Here is a 12,458-nt window from a genome sequence, read left to right on the forward strand (position 1 = left end):
CTGTTGCAATGTGAAGTATCTGAAAAGCCGTTATTTTTCATGGTATCCACTCTAACTTTATAATGTTTCGGCTACAAGCGATAATACTGGGACCAAATTAATTTACATCTATGTCATCCCATGGGCATCAGTATTCCTGTGAGAGTGTAGCCCTGGCAGAAAGTCAGCCAGTCTGTTTTTCTCCATTTTTGGCTGGCTAGAGCTTTGGGCCAGGATCTGTTTCTGATTATGTGTCAGATATTACGCATGAGAGAGGAATCCAGAACCCGTGTTAGGCTTCATGGGAAGTTAAGCACCTCCTAATGGGATCCAGAAGAAGCAGCAGGCTGAGCAGAGCAAAGTCGAAATCCAGCATGGCCAGTCCATGGCTGCCTGAAGCTAGATGACTGGAGACATTCAGAATAGACCAAGTCTAATATCTGGACCACTTCACCACAGAGAAGGCTGCCACAGAACAGCAGTGGCCCTTTCACCACTTGGGAACCTAGCTATGAGGAGAGGTGCTGACATCCTTTCTTACAGAGAAAAGTTTTGTCTGAAGTGGAAATGCTGGCAGTTTCTTTTGACAGTAGTTTAGCAAATAGGAAATTTGGTTCCCTCCTTGGTCTGGGTATTCAGTGATGGGAGGTTCTGTGTCACTGCGACAAAATACCCTCTAAGCATCAGGGCAAACAGCTACATCAGCGAGGGCCACTCACCATTCATAGCCCACTCTTTGAAAGCAGTAAAGAAAAGCATTTGAGATTCATGGGGCCAGAAAGACAAGTGTGTTTGAATTTGGCTGTGAGTACCCTAAGAGGATTGCCCATCCAACAATGGAAACTGTACTTCTTTCTGTGTGATACAAAATCAATACCCTAAGCAGGGACCAGAGTCCTGTTCTTCCCTGATTAGTTCCTTCTGTGGCCTTGACAGTGTTTGAGACAGGCAGTAGTGATCTTTAAGCCTCTTACAGGCAGCAAATGTCTGAAAGAACATGATGGCCACAGCTGCATTTTGTACAGTCACGATCCTGTTGGTATTTGAGACTCTGTACATGTCTACAGGGATAAGCCTTTTAGGAGAATTGGGCAGAAGAACATAAAATTTCCGTCAAATCTGGATCCAAACCAAGCAAAGGTGTGAAGTAAGCACTTAATTGCTTGTTTCTATAAAAACTAGGTTATTATGTGATTTATTTAAAAATATGCACTTGCAGGAAAGTTTTATAGCTAAGCAGGGAAGCATCTCTGGAAATTAGTTGAGCAAAGTGGTTTTAACTGGAGCTTTAGTTTGAAGTCCCTTGAACAGCTACATCCCATTTTAAGCACTCAAATCTTTTTATTGAATCTATCCCAAAGACTGATAAGCTGGAACTTAAATGAGGAATGTTTGTCTTTCTTTTTGTAAATTCTGTCCTCCAAGACTCTGGTAGGTGATTGCATCGATGAATTCCCTCCATCCTTCTGTGAAAATACCATCTTACTGATCACTTGGAGTTTGTAGTGATAAAGTCACCCGTTGTATCAGAAGTGTAATGCATACTGTCTCTTAAAGCCACCACTCAGTGAAAATAATCTTTCTTCAATCTTTCTTGATCATTTTAATTCACCTAAGTCTTTAGAGACATGAAGTCATTGAATAACTTATATTTAAGATATGAAGTCATTGAATAATTTACATTTTTCATTGTTTTTTCCCTTTTGTTTTCTGGTCTTTATAAATCAAGACAAATAACTGTTATGTAGTCTCAGACATTTTGCAGTGTACCATTTGCATTTTTTTTTTCAGGAAGAAAAAGATTGTCATATTTGATTGTGTATATTTGTGTAGCACATTCTCGATACAGCATTGTATCTCTGGTTGTACGCTGATGCCAAATCACAGACTCATTAAGGTTGGAAAGACCTCCAAGATCATGAAGTCCAACCTTTGATTGATCACAGCCTTTTCAACTAGACCAGAGGACTAAGTGCCATGCCCAGTAATTTCTTGTACACTTCCTGGGATGGTGACTCCTTCTCCTCCCTGGGAAGCCTGTTCCAATGCCTGACCATTCTTCCAGTGAAGAAATTCTTCCTGATGTCCAGCTGGAACCTCCCCTGGCACAGCTTGAGGCTATGACCTCTCTCTTGTTGCCTGGGAGAAGATACCGATCTCCACCTTGCTACAACCTCCTTTCAGGTACCTGTAGAGAGCAACATGTTGTCTCTGCTGCTAATGGAAAGCTCCAAGTAATGTCATTACAGAGGCAAACTTTTATGTAGCCTTCAAAGGACATTACCTGAGTAAGGACTGATCCCATTCAGGAACTGTGTGAGCAGTAGGAGCACTCAGATCCTAATAGAATATTATATAACTGTAGGGAAGGGAAATATTGGCTGACAACCCTTGGATGGTCTCCCAACTTCTTATAAAACTTAACATCCTTTGTGGGATCACTTGTGCCCAAGCTGAGTGGGCAGGACTCTGGTTTCACAAGAAACAGCCAAATGCAATGAAATCCATAATTCTCTATTTATCTGTTTTTTGCAGATGAGAGGTTGAGTCAGCATTGCTGTAATTTGAACCCCTTATTAGGGGGATGATAATTATTCCAGATTGCATGTTTCTCTTGTATTAAATATATGTGTATATATATGTATCTATATACTGCTTCTTAACCCCTAATGGTTATAGTCTTACTGTCATCAAAGTTGGCAGGAGTTTTGCTACCGACAAAGTAAGAATCAAGGCTAGATTCTTTGCCTGGTAGCCAATTGTTTCTTGGTTTTTTTCATAGCTGCAGGAAATTCCTCCTTCTGAGCTTTGGCTATATTCTCAAATCAGTGATCGGTTTACAAGAACTTTTCCCTTACAAAAGCAGATGCCTTTCCTGAATTTTGTCTCTATAATGTAGTGACTGATAAAACAGTTCCCATTTAAATGATGCCCAACGTATCAAGTGAAATAGGCATCTTCAGTGCCAGCATCTTTCCTTGGTATGTCCTCTCTGAGCTGCCAACTTTCCAGTGGAACCTAAAAAGGCTCCAGCGTTTACTAATGGGTCACAGAAACTGCAGAAATAAAGTGATGAAAAATACAATCTAAAAAGTTGAAGATTCTTGGTTCTGCTTGCCACCTCTATTAAGTGGGAAGATGACTTTCTCTTGTTAAAATAGCTGATCTGTTAGCTCCATGCAAAGCAGCTGTTCCCACTTAACGGTAGTTTTTTTCCAACACTATCCAAAATTCACAGCTCTTTAGCTTAGCATACTTCCCATATGTCAGGTCACCAACAGCTTCTTTCTAGGTAACTGAAATGAAAGGAATGGAAATTCACTGTTCTAGAACATCTGCTTTCCCTGCACCTCTTGAGAGGGTTATGTTGAAAGAGTAGTGTAGCACTGGTACAGCAATGAAGCAAGGATTAGTTAAGCAAGTTGACCCTGGAGTGTCTCTGACAGGACTGAGAAAGGAATTCTCCTGTAGAACTGTTGAAATTTATGCCAAACACACAAAAATAATGTTTTCCAATGGTAAGCTAGGAACCTTTGTTTCTATTCCATTATGCTAATTTTGCTATGAATGACATCCAGGATCACTCCCTCATAGTAACTTTTGCTTGAAAGTTGCTGTCACCTGTAGTTATATAGGTATAGAAATGGGAGGATAAATATATCATTGTAGATAGAGAAAAACATACTCTTTCCTAGTCAGATTCGTGCATGGTCTATGCTTCTATTTGTCATTTGTGGATTGTGAAAAAAAAGTCAATTTAGCATCCACTAATAGGGCTTTCTCCTGCCAGCCTTGCATGGTGCTTTTTGGTCATGCTTGAATAAACTAAGAAATGAGAGGTGTTCTGCCCAGTTATAAAGTAATTTTAATAAAGTACCAGTGTTCTTGCCAAAACATGTAGATGTTGGCTACAGGTAGTTAGGCTGTGTTCATAAAACATTAGTTAAGCTATCTGGAAACCACAGCTTGAAGGCTGTAGATTAAAAAAACAGGGTGTTTGGGGCCTCCCAAAATGCAAGTACCAGATAAGAAAATTCAAGCACAGGATGGTAACAGAGGCCTCAGGACCACAGATATAAACCACTGACTGTCAACTACAGATCACTAAAGAAACGAAGCCCTAGAAGTTGAGTCAATTGATTCTGTGGTTTACCTGCAATATGGGTAATACTTGTAACCTGCAGTAAAGTGAGATGTTACACTGAACTGTGAGCCAACAAAGCAGGAGCAAGTTGACAAACTGATAGAGAACATGAAAAATGACCCCAAGCAGACCTTGAGTGAGGAGGGGAAAACACACAACATCATTTTTCTGGAAAAGAGGAAGAAGAAATCATAAATATTGCCTCTGAAATCAAGGCAAAGAACTTAGGATGCTGACAGCTTACTACAACCAGCTCTTGCTTTTCCTAAAGCCTGATTTTATTAATTTTTGAGCCCAGTGGAAAGGGAAGCATGAGACCAGAGAAAGGCAAAGATAATACTAACTTTGTGTATAGTAGTTCTAATTCTATCATTATTGAATTACCTGCAATTATTAGCTAATTTGGACAATAAATCTTAGCTTGATTGTAGCCAGACTAATAATAAAAACTACTCTTCCATTTGCTAAGACTTTAATTCTTGGCTTTATGTTTATGGAGTGTATCTATAGTCCACATAGACAGTGTGGGATGTTTGGTCTGAACCCTAAGCATAGGGACAGACAGATAAAACTTGGCTGGAACAATTAGTGGAGAAGGCAGGCAACAAAACCTATGACCTGTGCTGCAACAGCCCAGCAAACCAGGACTGGGCTCAGGACATGCCCAGCATTCAGAATGATCTTACCAGCTCTATGCAAACACCTAAAGATCATTGTTTAACATAGAAGTTCCCAATTTTGTGAGCCTGGGCCTAAAACTGTTCTTTAGTACACAGATCAGATGGCTGGAAAAGTTATTGGAATACCACTCTGAGGTTGTACTATAGATGGACTCCTCTGTTAAAAACAAGCTCACATATGCAGTAGATATCCAATGAATCCATGTGAATTTGCTTCCAAAAGAATGTTGACATTTCTAGTAAAAATGAAGTGTTAGGAGTTGATGTCTGAATACATGACTCTTTCTCTCTTGAGATGCAAAATGGTAATAAAAATTCACACGAGAGTCACTAAATGCTTCCTAATTAGGAGAGAAGATTGCTACAGTCTTCTTGCACTGGACTCCTGGTAAGCACCTGCTTTAATGCTTACACACACTAATGTGAACCAGTGAGCACTATTTTGTAACACCTACGAACTTCAGGCAGTTCCCAGGGGATTCACATGTGAATAGTAATGAGGGAAGGGAAAAATAACAAGGTGTCCCGTTTCCAGTTTGCTTAGGCAGTGGCCTCTGGCAGTACAGGGCTGGTATGCAGAGAAGTGACTGACCTTACTTGCCTCTTTTCCAATCACCTCTGCAAATAATCCTTTTACCCAAGACATGCAAAGTGAGTTTGCGGTGTGCTCATTTAAAAATGCAAGCCAAGCATGTTGTACTCCTGGTGGAACAGATGCCCTTACACTTCAGGAAAGTTTGCATAGTTTGTTTTGTGCCAAGTGGTTTGCAGATGAACCATTTTCTCTTGTCCTCCAACACAAGCAGCTTTCAGAAGGCATTTTATATGGAAAATGCTATAGGCAGGGGATGGCTGGATGTGGGGGTGGGCATTAGACTGGAGCTTGGATAAAAGGGTTCTGTCTTTCTGAGCAGAAGTCATAGTCCACACCTAATTTGCAAACCAATTTTATTAAGGCAGCTTTGTTTAAAAGAATGTGGGAACAAAACATTATTATTTTTTAATTATAGAGCTGTAACAGTTCTAGCAGACAGAGTACAGATCAGGCGTGATAAAACTTAAGTTAGTTACGTAATTGTGACCATTTGCTTTTCAGACCTTAGTGCCTATGGTGCTTCTTGATAAGATTTTTAGCCTTCAAATAAGTACATAGTGCTTCTGCCCTCCCTTTTGATTCAGTGAAAACTCTTTATAACAGGCAAACTATCAGTAATTGTTTGATTGTTTTTAGTGCATTTAAGGAAACCAGCGTGACCCTTGTTGCAGGGAGCCATGTCTTTCTCCACAGTTTGAGCAACACAATTCTGAGATTGTTCATGCTGCATGTGAAGGTTCAGTGAGACTCACTCTGCAAATTTTGTATGGCAGAAGCCTGCAGTTTAGCTTTTTTTTTTTTTTTTTTTGGCGTGCAGTCTCCTAGGTCATTTCCGTTGCAGATGCAAACCCCCATTCAAACCCCCATTCACTGGGAATTTAGGCCAGTGGACAGCAGGCTTCCTTGCCACTTCTGCATGACACCATAGAAATCCACAGACTGAAAGCCTGTCATTGAACCACAGGTATACTTTAGGAATAGGAATCTGTTGTATCCATTAGGAATACCCAAGTCTTTCTGCAGTTTTAAAGCAGTCCATTGTTTTAAAGCCATTCTCTGACTTTGTGGATACTTGCAATATATTTGGAATATGCTTTAGTTTAGGCAAGTTTTAGTAGTTTGTTATCCAACACATTTCTTATTTTGTCTTCAGCTACTTACAGTACATTTGGTATGTTCCTTATGACCAGATTTTTTTTTTCATTTTAGCCCCTCCATAGATAAAGTTTTCTGAAAATCTGGTAACTGATTTTCATACTTTGAAATAGTGAATTTTAACTTCTGTGGTCTCTACTTTCAAGGGCATTTAGTTCTGAAAACCCTCTCTTTTTTGTCAGATGAGGGTGAAGGTATCTTTTTACACATACACACATATATATGTCTTACCTGATAAATACATGAACACTGAATGGAAATCAGTAACATTTAAATATATACATTAGTGAGAAATGGTAGGAAAAGCTGGAGGCATAGGGTTGTTTTTCTGCAATTTTACACTGCCGAGTCTACCCTGAGACCAGCACCACTGCTCTGGGTAATTAGGAAATAGTTTCTCCCAGCGTTGGCTTGCTACAGTTATTTGTTTGTTTCTAGTAGAGTGCAAACTACAACAGTTGCAGTGCAAACACAAAAGAAGGCGTGACTGATGCCTCGGCAGTGTGCGATCCGGCCCTGTGCTTTTGACAGCCGTTTGCCTCACAAACAATCGCAGTGTTGGTGGAAGACAACAGTCAACTGTAATCTATCCTTGTGTTTGGCTGTTGGAGTCACAGCCTCATCTCTGGTGGCAGTGGCCTTTTGTAAGGGCTGTCTAACCGGTTTCCGCCAAAATGAGCCGGACTTGCTAAATCACTTGGATAGTAATTTAGCGTGGCACATTTGGAATGACGGCTATTCATGAGCACTAATTAAGACAGCTCTGCTGGTGTATCTCATTATGCTGTGATGTCCAACAAAGGAATCGTTGAATACCTATGGCAAGTGAGACCCTCCTGGCAGGGCAGAGTCTGGAAGAGAACGCTGGTTCAAGTGTTACCCTCTGCTTGACTTTCCTTAGAACATCCACAGTAGGTGGAGTAGAGAGAAACTGAAGATGGATTGGAGTAACTGAAATGTGTCTCAGTATCAGCAATCTAAGGTGTAGCTCTCTGATGCTCTGTTCTTTATGTTCACTGCTAAACCACTACCACTAAGGAATCAGGATAAAAGCTAAGTGTTAAATAGCCAGTGGAGGTGGCTGATTAGTCCAGTATGACTCTTCCAGTGAGGAGTGAGGAGTTCCATGTCACAATATTTGTCATGACTCACCACGGAAGAAAGAAGCCCAAGTCACCTGGATCACTTTGGTCACCAAAGGCATTTAGGGTCATGTCAGTCCCCCACGAATCACACCACTGGCAATAAATGACACACAATTAAATTATGTGTGACTGATAGAATTTTTATTACAATATTTTGGGTGCAACGAGGTATTTCAGGTTCCAGGTCCTCTGGAATAATAATGTAGCTATATAAAATAGAAATAGTATTTCTTCAAAATCCTGTTTACTAAAAGCAGTACTTACTGAGAAAGTTTTGTGGTTATAGTTTAGCCATATTTAATAGTTAAAACCAGTGTTTCTGTGGTTGTTTCAAATATCTGAAGAACTCTACAACCTTTACAGATTCTTAGAAGGAGAAATTAGCTTTCGAGTTACATTTAGGGGTTGTTTTCCTTTGTTGAAATTCAGCCCAGCAGAGAGAGCACAATGTTTTTTTCACATTAGTTGTAACCCAAAACTATTCTCTAAGAAGCTTCTTAGGAGTTTGAAAGAGAGTACATATTGAGGTGAAAAGCTGCAGAAGATAAACTAATTCAGAGTCCTTTCTCACAATCCCCCGGTAGATTATACAGCCAAAACCAGCATTGCATTTTGATCTTTATGAATATTACCTACCAATTTAAAGCTGATAGATTTTTTAAAAAAAACTTGATTTCATGTAAGTTCAAGCTGTGATTTCCATTGCTCTCACTTTTTTACTTCTAGTATCTTAATTATCTCTAAATTTGCCTGCCATAATTTCAAGGTATCTGCAAGCTGCAGCATTTGACATATTCTTTCTAAGAAAAAAAATTATTGCGTCTGTTTTCCTTGATCTATAATTGATAGAGTATTTAGAAAACATTGCAAATCCTCTCTGTGTTTTTTTGTCTTGGTATGCCACCTTTTTAGAAAACCTCTGGATCAAAGCACAATACATACATACTTCAGGCATCCAGGGACTGAATCTTTGGGTCTGTAATCTTAGCTGTGCAATGGGTAATTGTCAACAGGCAGTGGTTAAGTAGCAAGTAAGTCCAATAGCTACTCAGCAGAGTATTTCACTAGTCACAACTTCTCCCATGTTTATGTGACCAAATGATTTGCAAACATTTTAATTTACATTAGGCCCACCATCTCATGACTGCCTGGTGCTTGGCTTCAAGCACATTCCAAGGAGTAGAACGGCATCTCAAGTTACAAACCAGTGGTATCTTGCCTACCTCAGACTCAAGCTGAGGCCTTTTCCCAAGTTATCATAAATTAATCTTTAATTGAAGTGACTCATCAGCATGCTCCTCAGCTTTCTTCAATGCTCCTGAGACATGATTTGTATCAAGTAGTGTATGAAGGAATTTTCTTATCTACCTTCTTGGAATCTGAGCTCTTGGATTTCTTCTCTGTGTGACACAAGAGTAACGATGCTGTGATACATGGGGAGACAATGAGAGCTGACATTCTACTTTCTTGCCCTTCAAAAAATTTGGGAACAGCATCAAATCTATTTTAGATTGATAATGTAGCTCAAAGCTAGGATAACTGCAACCCTTTGAACATTACATGAGGCACATCGTATACTCCAAAAGGAGATGCAAAGACATGAATCCCAGCTCCTTAATCCTCATTTAATGTCTGACCTGTGGCATTCCTGAAGGCTAACTCTTCAGGGAGAGACTGGACCTCAGTTTCACTGTGTTTTAAAGTTTGGAAAGGATAATCCTCCTTCCAGGACCAGCTTCTCTAGGAGCTTTGAACATGTCTGTGCTTTCCTCTCACCGTTCTCCCACTGTGTTAGCCACTGCTATTTGTCAGGCAGAGCGAAGAGCAGGTCTAATAGAGATCAGCATCCCCACAATGCTTCCAGGAAAGCTGGGTTAGTGTTCAAACAAACTGGCATACAAATAAGAATTTGTGTGTCTGTGTGTGCTTGTCTGTGTGTGTTCACTTTGAAAAGACAGCAAAATCTTTAAATTGACATTTCTAAGGAAAATACTGGATTTGCACATTTGCTACCCCTGTGAACAAAACTAGGGGGACAGAAAGGAATGCACCTGGCTGGCTGACAGCAGTCTTGAGCTCTATGTGTGCTTATGGAGAGGCTTGTGGCACATGAGCTATAGGGCAAATGGAACTGAAGCATGAGGCAAGCAGGTGTGGTAGCACAGAAGGGACGTGTGGTTCTTCTAGGAGTTAATAAAACTGGAAATGCTAAGAGCAGTCTTGAGGCAATGGTAATTACATCAGAAGGGGAGAACTGTTATTGACACAGGTGAAAAGTAATGAGTACAAAACTGCATAAATATTAAGAGTCCAAGGAATTGTTTTGAAAACATAAAATTTCTTAAATAAATGTGCAAAAATAAAGATTGTGTCACTGCATGGCAAGAAGAAGTGCCAAACACAGGGTTAGCTTTATCTTTATGTTGGTTGTATCAACATACTCCAATGGTGAACTATGAGTTCTCCTTGTGAAAATAAATCACGTCCACATAAACCAACATCAAAATAAGTGATTTAATTCCAGGCAACTGCCAGACAATTCACATTGCTTGTTTAAAAGACTGATTTGGAATGTGCAGTGTGACTGGTTTTGGAAGGAGGATGTGATTTGTAACCGCAAATCTTGTTATCTTTAAATAACTGCCTGATTTGCTAACTTTTTTCACTGGTTAGGTCATCGAGCAGCACCATTTCCTAGCAATACATCAAATACATCAATATTACACAAGAGCATTTGTGAATGCCCTTAAAAAGCCTTTGATTTGGCTGCATCCCTTCTGTTGCTGGGGTGGTACAGCTGGGTGGTAGATGTACTAAAAGTGAGGAACTGGGCCTGTGAGCTGTCGTCTCCCCAGCTGCGATGCTCAAGCTCACCATCTTCCCTGGTTTTCATGGGTTTGTAAATAGACCACCCAAGAGTGCACTGTGCTTGTTTAATAATTTGTCCATAACAAAATCTTATCATTGGTGTTCCTTACATGATATTTCTAAAGTGCCTGCATTTCCAACTGGTTGCCCCAATCCTGCTGTCATAAATTTCTCTGCTTTTCAAAAATATTGCATTATTTAATCTTGCTTGGGGTTTGTGCTTCACATGCAGATGCTTAGCTTTCCCCTGCTTCTTCACTGAAACCAGTTAGAATAACACAGAAAAAAAAATTCTAAGTTTCTCCTCATCAATGTATGCAAGATCAAAGAGAGAGGGGAAGAGGATTGCTGGCACACTGAAATGGTGATTCCTCTTGGATGCTGTGTCTTACTGGGTGCTTGTCAGGTCAGGTTCATGACCACATGAAGAACCCAAATGTACATAAGTCTGTGGTACCTGATGAGATGCATCCCAGAATCCTGAGGGAATGGGCTGTAGTAGTTGCCAAGCCACTCTCCATGATATTTGAAAAGTTATGGCAGCCCATGAAGTCCAAGGTGACATCTTAAAAAAGGCTAGAAAGGATGACCCTGAGAACTACTGACCTGTCAGCCTCACCTCTGTGCCTGGGAAGATCATGGAACAGATCCTCCTAGAAGCTGTGCTAGGGCACATGGAGGACAGAGAGGTGATTCAGGGCAGCCAGCACAGCTTCACCAAGGGCAAGTCCTGCCTGACCAACCCAGTGGCCTTCTATGATGGAGTGACTACAGCAGTGGACAAGGTAAGGGCTATGGGTGTTGTTTATCTGGACTTCTGTAAAGCTTTAGATGTGGTCCCTCACAACATCATTCTCTCTAAATTGGAGAGAGATGGATTTGATGTGTGGCCTGTTAGACAGATTAGTAAGTAGTTGGATGGTTTCATCTGGTCAAAGACTCGGAGTCCCAGTCGACATCAGTGACAAGTGGTGGCTCTCTGAGGTCTGTACTGGGACCAAATGCTATTTAATATCTTCATTAAGGACTTTGGTGGAGGGATCAAGTGCACCTTCAGCAAATTTGCAGATGACACCAAGCTGAGTGGCGTGGTTGACACATCCAAAGAACAGGATAATATCCAGAGGAACATAGACAGGTTGGAGAAGTGGGCCCATGGGAATTTCATGATGTTTTGCAAGACCAAGTGCAAGGTGCTGCAGCTGGGTTGGGATAACCCCTGGTATCAATGGAGGCTGGGGGACAAACAGATGGGGAGCAGCCCAGGGAAGAAGGACTTTGGGGTGCTGGTGGATGAGAGGCTGGAGATGAGCCAGCAATGTGCACTCCCAGCCCAGAGAGCCAAGTGTGTCCTGGGCTGCATCCAAAGCAGTGTGGGCAGCAGGGCAAGGAAAGGGATTCTGCCCCTCTGCTCTGCTCTGGTGAGAACCCACCTGGAGAACTGCACCCAGCTCTGGGGTCCCTGGCACAGGAAGGACATTGACCTGTTGGAGCAAGTCCAGAGGAGGCCACCAAGACAATTAGAGGGATGGAGCACCCCTCCTGTGAGGAAAAGCTGAGAGAATTGGAATTGCTCAGCCTGGAAAAGAAGGCTTCATGGTGACCTAACTTCAGCCTTCCAGTACCTGAAGGGAGCCTAGGAGAAAGACGAAGAGGGACTTTACAAGAGCAAGTAATGACAGGAAAAGGTTTAATGGATTCAAACTGAAAGAGAGTAGGTTTAGATTAGATATTATGAAGAAATTCTTTATTTTGAGGGTGGTGAGGCGCTGTCACAGGTTGCCCAGAGAAGTTATGGATGCCTCATCCCTGAGCGTTCAAGGCCAGGTTTAATGGGCCTCTGAGCAACCTGGTCTAGTGGAAGGTGTCCCTGCCCATGTCAGGGGGTTGGA

Source organism: Lichenostomus cassidix, chromosome 2 (assembly GCF_008360975.1).
Source record: "Lichenostomus cassidix isolate B80296 chromosome 2, HeHo_3.0, whole genome shotgun sequence".
Lineage (NCBI taxonomy): Eukaryota > Metazoa > Chordata > Aves > Passeriformes > Meliphagidae > Lichenostomus > Lichenostomus cassidix.